This window comes from Hypanus sabinus, chromosome 5 (assembly GCF_030144855.1).
Source record: "Hypanus sabinus isolate sHypSab1 chromosome 5, sHypSab1.hap1, whole genome shotgun sequence".
Taxonomy (NCBI): domain Eukaryota; kingdom Metazoa; phylum Chordata; class Chondrichthyes; order Myliobatiformes; family Dasyatidae; genus Hypanus; species Hypanus sabinus.
In genome coordinates, this window is record NC_082710.1 from 44,636,468 (window position 1) to 44,650,687 (window position 14,220).

The 14,220-nt window shown below is 41.4% G+C and overlaps 1 long non-coding RNA gene across 4 annotated transcripts in view; it reads right to left on the reverse strand.

The window, feature by feature from the left end:
• Positions 1-585: 585 nt before the first annotated feature.
• LOC132394112 (uncharacterized) overlaps positions 586-14,220 on the reverse strand; it is a 48,191-nt gene continuing 34,556 nt past the window's right edge. The window contains exons 3-5 of one of the 4 annotated variants that reach the window (XR_009512180.1): positions 13,415-14,009; positions 1,408-1,574; positions 586-710 (exon numbers count right to left, since the gene is read on the reverse strand). This is a non-coding gene — a long non-coding RNA (uncharacterized LOC132394112). Of the gene's footprint in view, positions 711-1,066; positions 1,575-13,414; positions 14,010-14,220 lie in introns of those variants that run through there. The other 3 variants (XR_009512178.1, XR_009512177.1, XR_009512179.1) reach the window with 3 other exon arrangements.

Here is a 14,220-nt window from a genome sequence, read left to right on the forward strand (position 1 = left end):
CAGGGTACAAATTCCTGAATCACTCTTATTTATGTAATTGTAGTGATAATGTCATCCAAATGTGATCCATGATCTCTCTCCCTATAAGAAAGAAAAATATGTCATCAAGGTCATTGTCCTCTTAAGGAAAACTGTGCTTTTATTTGTGTGTATTTTTGTTTGAAAGTAGTTTGTTTCATTGACTTGAGCTAATTAAGAAAAAAATAATGAATTTAAATTGTGCTGTTGAAACACATTGGCTGCCATGCTGTGGGGGGAGTTATTCTGTAGACTACAAGCCCTCATGTAAACTGTGTATGAAGAGTCTGCATGTATCAGCTTTGCCCACACAGTGTGAAGTCACAACAGTGCTACATGGACCTCACTTGGGTTTGGCACTTGTCCAGCCTGTAAATTAATCCATTTGAGTTGTGTTTCAAAACCACTAAAGATAAGACACTAATACACTGTTTAACTGTTTTACCATGTACCAGTGTTTACAGATATCACTGGCATTAGTTAGTTTTGATACTTTAATGTTTATTCCCAAATTATAAATTTGTATACACTTTCTTTCCCACTCTGGCAGAATTTATATTGCACACTTTTAGAACTCCTGTTGACAGAGACAGCTTCCTAGAGTGAATGGTGCACTTTAAGGCTTTCAGATATTTGATAATCTTCTTAATTTCTTGTCACAATTTGCAGCAAAGTTCATTTCACATCAATTCCTGGGGGAAAAATTATGAAAATGCAGTCTTCCATTATTTCTGTGTGGACTCCTACAAAGTTAATAGCAAATTCCTTTACTCGTAACACTATAGTGTTCTTTAACAGGAATTAAGATGAGTTCAATTGTCTGCTTTAAGCTAACATGCATCAAGAGATAATCATACATTCACCAGTTTGAATTTAGTTTGCCTGGGTTAATAGAGTCAACTATGGGATTATACTGTAACTTCCTATGGATTTTGACTTCATGGAAATTCTGCCTCCCTGATGAATACAAAATGTTTCCATCAGAAATTATGCCCTTATTGGGACTCTGCCTCATAAAGGAAAGAAATTTGCTGTCCAGGTAGCGCACTAAAGAGGTGTGTAAAATAATTTTTTAAATGTTATACGTATTTCTCTTGACCAGGAGTTCAATTATTGAACCCATATTGCAAGGGAAAGTACTTGGCCCCAGGATCTACCATCAAAGTATGGATGACTTTAATAACACTTGCTCTTGTTAATGTGTAACTCATACAAAGACTGTAAACCCAACAATTGTGACCCTTTGTCACATGCATTCCAATTATGTCAATTCCGCTTCATGCTCCATGAATTTCATAGTTACATATTAGTTGTCCATTAAACTCACAGAAAAAATTCAGGCTGGAATAGAACAATGTAGGTCCCGCTTTCAATAAGTTATATTCATACCATGTAGCTGTGAAAGATAGAAAACTAGAACTCCAGGGTCTCATTCCATTGGTAAACTCTTTAAAAATTTCCTTCCTTTACATCTCGCTCTTTTCCTTGTAGTTATTTATCTGTCTGTACCTGATTTGGCACTAATTCACCTTCCTTCTTGCATTTATTGAATATGCCTGCAAAAAAAAGAATCTCAGAATTGTATATGTTGACATATAAGTATACTTTGTTAATAAATTTAATTTGAATTTTGGTTTAAAGGAATATATGAAATAGAGGCAGGTGCAGTTTGTTCACTATAATTGGGGGTGAATTTCTATAGCAACGCTTCTCTATTATTTCCCTTAACCTTCATTTCCCTTATCTCAGAAAATCAATCAATCATGATTTTAAATATATTCAACAACTAAGTATCCTCTGCCCCCTGGAAATATTAAAGAGATAGATTTCTGGTTCCATTCCTCAAAATGTTCTTGTCAACAGTTCATGGCAAAATAATTGAGGAGGATAAGAGTCTGTAAGACCTTAGATATCCTAATTCAACACATTTTAGAGCAAAGTTCGAAGGACTGAATTTCAATTGGCTCAAGAGATGTTTCTAAAATGAAGGCAGAAAATAGTGTGAGGAGCAGAGGCAAAAAGAGCAAGGATCTCCCACCCGGAGTGAGATTATATGGAATGCTGAAGAAAGAAAGCTTCTGAAAATCAAAAAGCTGAACTGGAAACAAGTAGTATTGGGAAACAAGCAACAAGTTAGTCAGCATCTGAAAGAGTAAAACGTTTTTCCTTTGTTATCTAGAGAGCCAAATTTTTCAATATAATGGCATTCTGCCAAGGATAAATTTAACAAAACTTCAAAAAGTAATTAGCCACAACAGCCCAAAGGCAATAAACATAAAAATAATAGTCAATTTCCACTCAAGTAGGCAAGCTGAGTGCAGAGTGAATTAATATTCATGGATATTAAAGTTATGATCCAGAAAATATGGGCACTGGAAGGTGATATTATACTATAATGCTGTTGAAACCCATTCTAATCATATTATAATAATGGTGATAGGCTTAGTAGTAGGAATTTCTACTAAGCATCATGGTTGAAAAGAAAGCATCGACGAATGTACTTCAAGAAAATTTCATCTAATGAGCATTTCATTGCATGTAATGAGATACTTTGAAACTCACCCAATATTATTGTACTGACTATGCATTTCACAAATAACACAAAATCTTACAAACAATAAGAACTTTTTCAAGGCGGTATTATTGCCATATCAACAGTTCCTATTCTTACATTGGAACAAGGCTGTCTTCTTCCATGCTGTGGAAAATGTACCTATATATCTTACAAGCAACAGCCTCGTGCTTTAACATTGCAGCTGGAAGATGGCAAAACTGCTCTTGCATTTCACATGGTCCAGCCAACCAAAAATGTTGCTACTGGAGTACAGAGTAAATATGGGAAATGAAAACGTAAACCTTCATTAAATCATCAACTTTAAATGTGAGTTGGGGGATGGTTGTGTTTGAAAATGGTGAGGAGTATTAAAAGGGAAAAGAGGGGGTTTAAAGAGGGAATTCCAGAAATTACATGAATAATTGCAACTGTAATAATTGGATGCTGCCTAAAGTCACAATTACTATTCTGTGGTTAGATTGAACTACTATTAAAGTACTTACTAGTCAGCATTAGAAAATTATTAAACTTGAGAATTGAATGGAATTCTATGCCCCTTTATGCTTAATGGTATTACATTTTTGTTGTTAAGCCTTTTCACTTCTAAACACCAGAGGAATTCCATGATCCAATGCACCCAGCAGGGAAATATACGCACAGGGTGTGCTCACCAGACATTAAGGCTACATCTCTGTAGCCCTGAATCCAGTCCATGCTCCCTTCAAAAGTACCTCTCCTGCTGGGAGCATGATATCATGAAATTGACTCTAACATGTGATGTTAAGTTTTCCAACGGTGGTGAGGTGTTCCTCCAGCTCAAATCATTAATCACTCATTAATAGCTCAGACATATAATGACAGCTGAAGCTTGGGAGCCTGTTCCTGGAAGCTGAGAATTTATGAATAACAATTAAATGTTTAGTCTACTTTCTCAAGTTTGAAAACTAATAATAGCCAATTTTCAAGCTTGTTCTCCTTGGAACAAAAAGCTTTTTTCGATATGACAACTGAAACTCCTCACTCAAAATCTTATTCTGCTTGTTAACTTTGTAACATTGCTGGGTGGTTGCTGTCTGCTGCATCTGTTTTATTTCAAATCATAGGTGCTTACAATAGAAGGAGGCTATTAGACCTGTCCTGACAATGTTGGACTAATCCAAAAGCAACCTAGTTCCATTGCCACCTTCCCTGCTTCTGTCTCAAGCTTCAAATATTTAATTAATTTTACTTAGTGGTTGCAGTGGTCTTCCACTCAAATTCCTGGAGCAACCCCCTCTATAATTTAACAACTTGCTGTCTAAAGTACGTAACCTCATTCCTCTCTCTGAGTGAGCACGCATCTCAGTAACTCCTAATTTGCAGAAAATAAGTTAAACTGCAGAAAATTAATATTTTCTAAATTTTCTTTCCTACAAAGGAAACAGGTCCAATAACTCAAATCTCTTCAATTTGCACAATTTCGCGTTACTGGTATCATCCTGAGGAATATTAGCTGTAGATCTTAAAATTAGCTTTAAGGCCTTAATACTAGTTCTGCAATGCTGTGCTCAATCTGTACACAGTACTTGAATTGTAGTTTAGCTGTAGGCAAACACTTATATTCTTCAATCATATCATTATTTTCTTTTTATTAACTTACAGGGTATGCAATTCATGAGGCACCAAACTTGAACCCCACTGATAAACTCAACTCGCTTAGTGATCTTCAACTGCCTTACAACCTCTGCGTTTTATTGTTATCAACTATCCCCTTGCTTATGATGTACAATCCTACCCCAATTGCCTCCATCTCTGTCACCCCTTCTACTTCATGATATCCAAAACCCATCACTGTAAGATTTCCAACTTGGTCCCACCCACCCTGCTACATCAAGGGCTAAAGGGCAGGAAAACAAACCTGTTGAGATAATTTAAAAAGACATCATATGGTTGATTTTATTAAGGCATTTGTGACTGTTCCAGATTGTCCAGACTGAATTCCTTCCCTATTCCCTTTATAATCCCAAATAAATATTGGGATAATATCATTCTAGGAAGACAACTCATCTATATTTTTTCTCTCTCAAAAATAACATCCACCATTGGCCCTGTACCTAAAAAGACCATAAGATATACGCCATTCAGCCCATCAAGTCATGGGCTGATCCAATTCTTCCAGTCATCCCCACTCCACTGGCTCCTCCCCATATCCTTTGATGCCCTGGCTAATCAAGAACCTATCTATCTATGCCTTAAATACACCCAATGACACTCATGGCAACAAATTCCACAGATTTACCACCCTCTGACTAAAGTAATTTTTGCAGACCAAGGTAACATGTCTGCACAACTGGTGTCCTGTTGCACTCACCTCAATGATACGCAAATGCTTTGAGAGGCTGATCATGGACTACTCATCCAGCAGGCTACCCACACTGGACCCCCTACAATTCGCCTACCGATACAACAGATGACGCAATAGCCACAGCTCTACACACTGTCACTACACACCTGGAGAGGAGGGATGCTTATGTGAGAATGATGTTCTTGGACTACAGTTCAGCATTCAATGCCATAATTCCCTCCAGGTTTGACCAGAAGATCAGAGGCTGAGGCCTTCACCCTGCCTTGTGCAGCTGGATATTGGACTTCCTGTTAGATCACCAGCAGTTGGTAAGTGTGGGCTCCCTCACCTCTGCCCCTCCGACCCTCAACACAGGAGCCCTCTGGGCAGTGTCCCAAGCTCCCTCCTTTACCCTCTGTATACTCATGACTGTGTCGCCACCCACAGCTCCAATCTGCTAATTAAATTTGATGATAAAACAACATTGATGGGCCTAATCTCAAATAATAATGAGGCAGCCTACAGAGAAGAAGTCATCTCTCTGACACAGTGGTGTCAAAAAACATCCTCTCCCTCAATGTCGCAAAAACAAAGGAGCTGGTTGTGGACTTCAGGAGAAACAGAGATAATCTCAGCCCTCTTGATATCAATGGATCTGGGGTCAAGAGGATAAACAGCTTCAAGTCCCTCAGTGTACACATCACCAAGAATCTCACTTGGTCTGTACATACTGGCTGTGTGGTGAAAAAAGCACAACAGCACCTCTTTCACCTCAGACGATTGAAGAAGTTCAGCATGAGTCCCCAAATCCTAAGGACTTTAAACAGGGGAACAATTTAGAGCATCCCGACTGGGTGTATCACTGCCTGGTATGGGAACTGGACTTCCCTCAATTGCAGGACTCTACAAAGAGTGGTGCGGACAGCCCAGCACATCTGTAAATGTGAACTTCCCACTATTCAGGACATTTGCAGTGATAGGTGCATATAAAGGGCCAAAGGATCTTTGGGGACCCGAGTCACCCCAACCACAAACTATTCCAGATGCTACCATCTGGAAAATGTGACTACAGCTTTAAAGCCAGGGCCAACAGGCTCCAGGACAGCTTCTTCCACCAGGACATCAGACTGATTATTTCGAAGCTATATTGACTGCTCTGTTGTATATCTCACTGTACATACTATTTATTACAAATTTCTTTCAGATGAAGACGTAACATAAAGATTTTTACTCCTCACATATGTGAAAGATGTAAGAAATAAAGTCAATTCAAACTTGGGTTTATGGCCATTTACCAACCTGTTTCCACCTATCTGGTTCCTTAAGGTTGTTATAGCTGGGATGGTAATGGGTACAAGCTCCCACAACCTATTTAATGCTCCCAATGGTGTGTGCCTCAAATAGCCTTTACAAATGCCCAGCTCCTGGCCTTCACATGTGGCTTAGCTACTAAGCCCAGTGGAGCCATTTCTCTTGACAGGAGAAGGGTCAAAGGCGAGTTAGTGGTGCCTTAAAACCAGTCATTTTGGGCAGATGGGGCTCATCAGCTGAGGAAGAGGAAGAATACACCAAGCAGTTGGGCTACACCTAGGGACATCTTTGAAGAGTGGCCCAGGACAGAGGATTCTGGTGAAGCTGCTGGCCATGGACTAAGCCCCATTAGAGGTTGATGGGTTTAAGAAGAAGACCACATTTGTTCCCATTATATCGTGAACTAAATTTTAGGTCTAGAATTATGCCCAGGCTAAGTTGGAAATTCCGAACAGGTCAGCCCTTATACGTTGTGAAGAACATAACGATGTTTCAGGTCAATGACCATTCATCAGAACTTGTTAAGGAAAGACATTGAACTGAAATAGTATAACTCAGGGGTTCCCAACCTGGGGTCCACAGACCCTCAGTTAACGGTAGGAGTCCAACTCTCTCTCTCTCTCTCTCTCCCTCTCCCTCTCCCTCTCCCTCTCCCTCTCCCTCTCCCTCTCTCCCTCTCTCCCTCTCTCTCTCCCCTCTCCTAGGTTCTGACATGAAGATCATTTAATCATTAATTGAATACTGGGGAGTGTTTCACTATTAAGAGAACTGCACCCCGATATTTGTCAGGGTTTGCCAAAGAGAAACATTAAGTGGAGGGTAAACATCCGTAACTATTGAATCATGTAGCCCTCTGCAACATGTTTTAAATCAATCAACAAAGAAGGTTAATTAAAATTTAAAAGAAAGTATAGGAGATTATGTTTTATTGTGCAAAGTAAAATTGCTCATTAGAGGATTTTACTGGATATATGACTCCTTCTTTAAAAGGCGAAGAAGGCACCTGCTAATGAAGTGATGGCTTTCCGCTGTCCTTGCGTCTGGTTTTGTACAATGAGTTTTTTCAAATTCCAGGCCCTAGTTATCTCTCATTTTCCTTAATCCCCCTACTCAATTGGAATTAGCATTTGATCAAAACTACATAAAAAATAAAACCCTTCCCCCTCTTCCCAAAGAGAGGGATTTGGGGACACTCATCTCCCCTTTCCCACAGCTTGCCGAACGGGCCTGACCACTTCTGCCTCTAGCCACTGTTCTTTAACTACTGCCAATTAACATTGGCTTTAGCCTTTCAAGAGACTGAAAGAAAGTCGAGAGCCTCAGGACTCTTTGAACAACTGGAAGGAATTTCATTTTCTGTGGCAAGCCAAGGTAAAGATGCAAGAGCTGGAAACCTAATTAATCTGCACTCAGCTCTGGCACATATTACTGAGAACTTTCAGTAAGCATCAACTTCAAATGCTAGTGCTTGGGTTTAGAATGGAAATCCAGGACCCACATAAATAAATAAATAAATGGATCTTAATCCTTTCTTAGGTCATTTGATATCATGACGTACATTAATGCTGCATGTCTTTGCACAGTCCAGTCATTTTTGTCATATCACAGTGGAGAGCGACTACCAGTATGAAGCATTCAATTAAACTCTGCTTAGTCCTTTAATTAAATGAAAACAAACATTTGATATGCCTTATACAACAAGAGGCCAGAGGCATATAAAGTAGAACATTCATGCCACTGGCAGACTCTTTCATCTTCACAGAAGTTGTCTGCAGCTTTTACAATGCCTCAAGCTTAAAGCAGAGTGACCTATAGGTGGAAGAGGGATTGGAAGTCAGGTCAAGAACAACTTTAGATTTGTAATAACTGACTTTCTTCTCAGTTTCAAAGGAAAGATTTCATGTTCCTGTGGCCTGAGGTGCACTGCAGCTGAATTTCATGGTGAATATCATTCCAAGCTAATTGCTTTGATATGCAACATTCAGACAAAAGAGTCGAGTATTTCCCCTGCGAATTCTGGTGAACTATAGAAGTGTTGTGTTTCAAAACAACGTACACAAAAATATACTCCTCGTGGAGTGAGTCAGTATATTTTTTTCTTTTTCTTCAGCAGTCCCTAAGGGCTGTGGGCGACTTGCATCCACCCCAGCTCTGGGGAGGGTAGGAGGCTGACGTGGCTAAAGAGATTTACGTAGAATAGGCTGCCTCTCCCACAGGCAGAACAAGTAAGGATTAAACAGGGCAGGTGGATAGATTGTTGGACATCCTTCCCTATTATCTTGGTTTGCACATGCTCTCAGTAGGGAAACTCTAAATTCACATGACTTCAAGCTACCTTGAACAAAGAATTCCCTTATGATGGGGACAATATTATTGTATTTTTTTCATATCTGTTCTGAGGATGATGTTGAAGTGTTTTCTCCGTCCTCGTGAAAATCACTGAGACAGAGTTTGGAGAAGAGTGCTTGTATAAGTGCCCAATAAGTGGAAAACATGTCCCACCAATTGAATTATTTGAGTGTCATCAGAGTAACCATGTTGGGCACTGACATTGACTGGATAGAGTTACTGTGGAGAGGCTGTTTTCAGTAATGGGAAAGTCTAGGACCAGCGGGACTCGGAATAAAAGGACATCCCTTTAGAATAGAGATGAGGAGAAATTTCTTTAGCCAGAAGGTGGTGAATCTGAGGAATTCATTGCCAGAGACAGCTGTGGAGGCCAGGCTATTGAGTATATATAAAGTGGAGGTTGATAGGTTCTTGATTTAGTGAGGGTGTCAAAGATAACTGGGAGAAGGCAGGAAAAAGAGGGAAAAAATAGCTCAGCCTTGATCAAATGACACAATTCTGCTCCTACGTTTCATGGTTTTATATTTGTTCATCTTTCCTGCCAGTGCATTTGGGGGATTATGTGGAAGCAATGTTAGGGCTACCTTTCCTGTGCTTTGCCATGCCCAATAGAGTTCCTTCATGCATCTGTTGGTTACAAGAAAACACGGATCTCAGCTGCTCAGTTGACCATGAACTTGGTGCTGACTTTAAGGTTTGGGTTGCCAACAATTTTCTGCATTTTGGACATAGCAGTGGATTTTGGCGACTTCTGAAGTGACTCATATTGGCTAGGGTTCTGTCATAGAAACATAGAAAATAGGTGCAGGAGTAGGCCATTCAGCCCTTCGAGCCTGCACCGCCATTCAGTATGATCATGGCTGATCATCCAACTCAGAACCCTGTACTTGCTTTCTCTCCATACCCCCTGATCCCTTTAGCCACAAGGGCCATATCTAACTTCCTCTTAACTATAGCCAATGAACCGGCCTCAACTGTTTCCTATGGCAGAGAATTCCACAGATTCACCACTCTCTGTGTGAAGAACCTTTTCCTCATCTTGGTCCTAAAAGGCTTCCCCTTTATCCTTAAACTGTGACCCCTCGTTCTGGACTTTCCCAACATCAGAAACAATCTTCCTGCATCTAGCCTGTCCAATCCCTTTAGGATTTTATACGTTTCAATAAGATCCCCCCTCAATCTTCTACATTCCAGTGAGTATAAGCCTAGTCGATCCAGTTTTTCTTCATATGAAAGTCCTGCCATCTCAGGAATCAATCTGGTAAACCTTCTCTGTACTCCCTCTATGGCAAGAATGTCTTTCCTCAGCTCAGGGTACCAAAACTGCACACAATATTCTAGGTGCAGTCTTACCAAGGCCTTGTACAACTGCAGTAGAACCTCCCTGCTCCTGTACTCAAATCCTTTTGTTATGAATGCCAACATACCATTTGCCTTTTTCACTGCCTGCTGTACCTGCATGCCCACCTTCAATGATTGGTGTACAATGACACCCAGGTCTCGTTGCATCTCCCCTTTTCCTAATCAGCCACCGTTCAGATAAAAATCTGTTTCCCTGTTCTTGCAACCAAAGTGGATAACCTCACATTTATCCACATTAAATTGCATCTGCCATGAATTTGCCCACTCACCTAACCTATCCAAGTCACCCTGCATCCTCTTAGCATCCTCATCACAGCTAACACCGCCACCCAGCTTTGTGTCATCTGCAAACTTGGAGATGCTGCATTTAATTCCCTCATCTAAATCATTAATATATACTGTAAACAACTGGGGTCCCAGCACTGAGCCTTGCTGTACCCCACTAGTCACTGCCTGCCATCCTGAAAAGGTCCCATTTACTCCCACTCTTTGCTTCCTGTCTGCCAACCAATTCTCTGTCCACATCAATACCATACCCCCAAAACCATGTGCTTTAAGTATGCACATTAATCTCCTGTGTGGGACCTTGTCAAAAGCCTTTTGAAAATCTAAATATACCACATCCACTGGCTCTCCCCTATCCACTCTACTAGTTACATCTTCAAAAAATTCTATAAGATTCGTCAGACATGATTTTCCTTTCACAAATCCATGTTGACTTTGTCCGATGATTTCACCTCTTTCCAAATGTGCTGTTATCACATCTTTGATGACCGACTCTAGCATTTTCCCCACCACCGATGTCAGACTAACCGGTCTATAATTCCCCAGTTTCTTTCACCCTGCTTTTTTAAAAAGTGGGGTTACATTAGCCACCCTCCAATCCTCAGGAACTAATCCAGAATCTAAGGAGTTTTGAAAAATTATCACTAATGCATCCACTATTTCTTGGGCTACTTCCTTAAGCACTCTGGGATGCAGACCATCTGGCCCTGGGGATTTATCTGCCTTTAATCCCTTCAATTTACCTAACACCACTTCCCTACTAACATGTACTTCCCTCAGTTCCTCCATCTCACTAGACCCTCGGTCCCTTACTATTTCCAGAAGATTATTTATGTCCTTCTTAGTGAAGACAGAACCAAAGTAGTTATTCAATTGGTCTGCCATGTCTTTGTTCCTTATGATCAATTCACCTGTTTCTGACTTTAAAGGACCTACATTTGTCTTGACCAATCTTTTTCTTTTCATGTATCTATGAAAGCTTTTACAGTCAGTTTTTATGTTCCCTGCCAGCTTTCTCTCATAATCTTTTTTCCCTTTCCTAATTAAGCCCTTTGTCCTCCTCTGCTGGTCTCTGAATTTCTCCCAGTCCTCAGGTGTGCTGCTTTTTTTGCTAATTTATATGCTTCTTCTTTGCACTTGATACTATACCTAATTTCCCCTGTCAGCCATGGGTGCACTACCTTCTCTGGTTTATTCTTTTACCAAAATGGGATGAACAATTGTTGTAGTTCATCCATGCGATCTTTAAATGCTTGCCATTGCATATTCACCATCAACTCTTTAAGTATCATTTGCCAGTCTATCTTAGCTAATTCACGTCTCATACCTTCAAAGTTACCCTTCTTTAAGTTCAGAATCTTTGTTTCTGAATTAAGTATGTCACTCTCCATCTTAATGAAGAATTCCACCATGTTATGGTCACTCTTACCCAAGGGGCCTCGCACCACAGGATTGCTAACTAACCCTTCCTCATTGCTCAATATCCAATCTAGAATGGCCTGCTCTCTAGTTGGTTCCTCAACATGTTGGTTCAGAAAACCATCCCGCATACATTCCAAGAAACCTTCTTCCTCAGCACCCTTACCAATTTGGTTCACCCAATCTATATGTAGATTGAAGTCACCCATTATATCTACTGTTCCTTTATTGCACGCATTTCTAATTTCCTGTTTAATGCCATCCCCAACCTCACTACTACTGTTAGGTGACCTGTATACAACTCCCACCAGCGTTTTCTGCCCCTTAGTGTTATGCAGCTCTACCCATATCGATTTCATATCCTCCAGGCTAATGTCCTTCCTTTCTATTGCGTTAATCTCCTCTCTAACCAGCAATGCAACCCCACCTCCTTTTCTTTCCTGTCTATCCCTCCTGAATATTGAATATCCCTGGATGTTGAGCTCCCATCCTTGGTCACCCTGGAGCCATGTCTCTGTGATTCCAACTGTATCATATTCATTAATAACTATCTGCACGTTCAATTCATCCACCTTGTTACGAATGCTCCTCGCATTGACACACAAAGCCTTCAGGCTTGTTTTTACAACACTCTTAGCCCTTATACAATTATGTTGAAAAGTGGCTCTTTTTGCGTTTTGCCCTGGATTTGCCTGCCTGCCACTTTTACTTTTCACCTTACTACTTTTTGCTTCTACCCTCATTTTATACCCCTCTGTCTCTCTGCACTTGTTCACATCCCCCTGCCACATTAGTTTAAAGCCTCCTGAACAGCAGTAGCAAACGCTCCCCCAGGACATTGGTTCCAGTCCAGCCCAGGTGCAGACTGTCCTGTTTATACCGGTCCCACCTCCCCCAGAACTGGTTCCAGTGCCCCAGAAATTTGAATCCCTCCCCCTTGCACCATTTTTCAAGCCACGTATTCATCTGAAATATCCTCCTATTTCTACTCTGTCTAGCACATGGCACTGGTAGTAATCCAGAGATTATTACCGTTGTGGTCCTACTTTTTAGTTTATCTCCTAACTCCCTAAATTCACCTTGTAGGACCTCATCCCGTTTTTTACCTATATCATTCGTTCCTCTGTGGACCACAACCACTGGCTGTTCACCCTCCCATTCCAGAATGTCCTGCAGCCGCTCAGAGACATCCTTGACCCTTGCACCAGGGAGGCAACATACCATCCTGGAGTCTCGTTTGTGGCCACAGAAATGCCTATCTATTCCCCTTACAATCGAATCCCCTATCACTATAGCTCTCCCAATCCTTTTCCTTCGCTCCTGTGCCGCAGAGCCACCCATGGTGCTATGAACTTGGCTGCTGCTGCCTTCCCCTGATGAGACATCTCCTCCAACAGTATCCAAAACAGTATATCTGTTTAGGAGGGAGATGACCTCAGGGGACTCCTGCACTACCTGCCTACTGCTACGCTGTCTAGTGGCCACCCCTTCCCTTTCTGCCTGTGTAGCCTTTACCTGCGGTGTGGCCAACTCACTGAACGTGTTATTCACGACTTGCTCAGCATCGCAGTTGCTCCAGTATGAATCCAATCGCAGCTCCAGATGCTCAATGCGGTCTGCCAGAAGCTGCAGTTGGACACACTTCCTGCACACATGGTCATCAGGGACACTGGAAGTATCCCTGATTTCCCACATGCTGCAGGATGAACAAACCACGGGGCCGATCTCAGCTGCCATGACCTACCCAATACTTGCCTCAACTTTTGAAACTTTCTCCTTTGAAAGGAACTTACCTGGTCTTACCTCACTTGGAGTGAAGCTCGTCCTCAGCCTCTTCTCGTTGAAGCCTCTCGAGTCAAAGCCTCAAATCTCCACTCCTTCACTGGCCACTCCACTTGAGGTATCCCTCTATTTATTTGTTTGAGCTTTTCAAACTGCTTGGTCACCTGATTGCCCAATCAGCTGCTTTCTGCTGAGTCTGAACTATTCAAATCTTGATTGTCTAATCAATGGCTTTCTGCTGAACTATTCAAATCCTGATTGACTTGATTGCACAGTCCAACTGCCAAAACTGCCAGAATCTCTCGAGTCAAAGCCTCAAATCTCCACTCCTTCACTGGCCCACTCACTCACTGGCCGCTTTCCAGAGGCCGCTGTCATGCAAACAGTTTGGCAAAGGACTTTTCTTCTCCAGATGCTTAGTGTAAGGCCTCTCACACAATTTGACGCAATGACAGTTTGGAGCTCAGCATCAAGGGCACACAATTATTTCCATATGCATACTGTAAATCAAAGTCTGACCTTGTTTCCAGAGTGGAGACAACAAAGTTGGAACTGTTTCCGCCTCGTCCTTCAGATTAATTCCATTTCATCGTAGAGCCTGATGTACTACAAGGAGGAAGATTGAAAAAAGTCATGGCTAAGTGCAAGTTAGAGGAACATCTCACATTCCTCCTTGGTAGTCACCAAACTGGGCATGGACATTGAATTCTTCATCTTCCAGTAACCACACTCCCTCTGTGCCTTTTCACTATTCTGTTTCCCCTCTTCTCCTGATCCACCAGACCTCCATCACCCCATCCCATACCTTGCCATCATC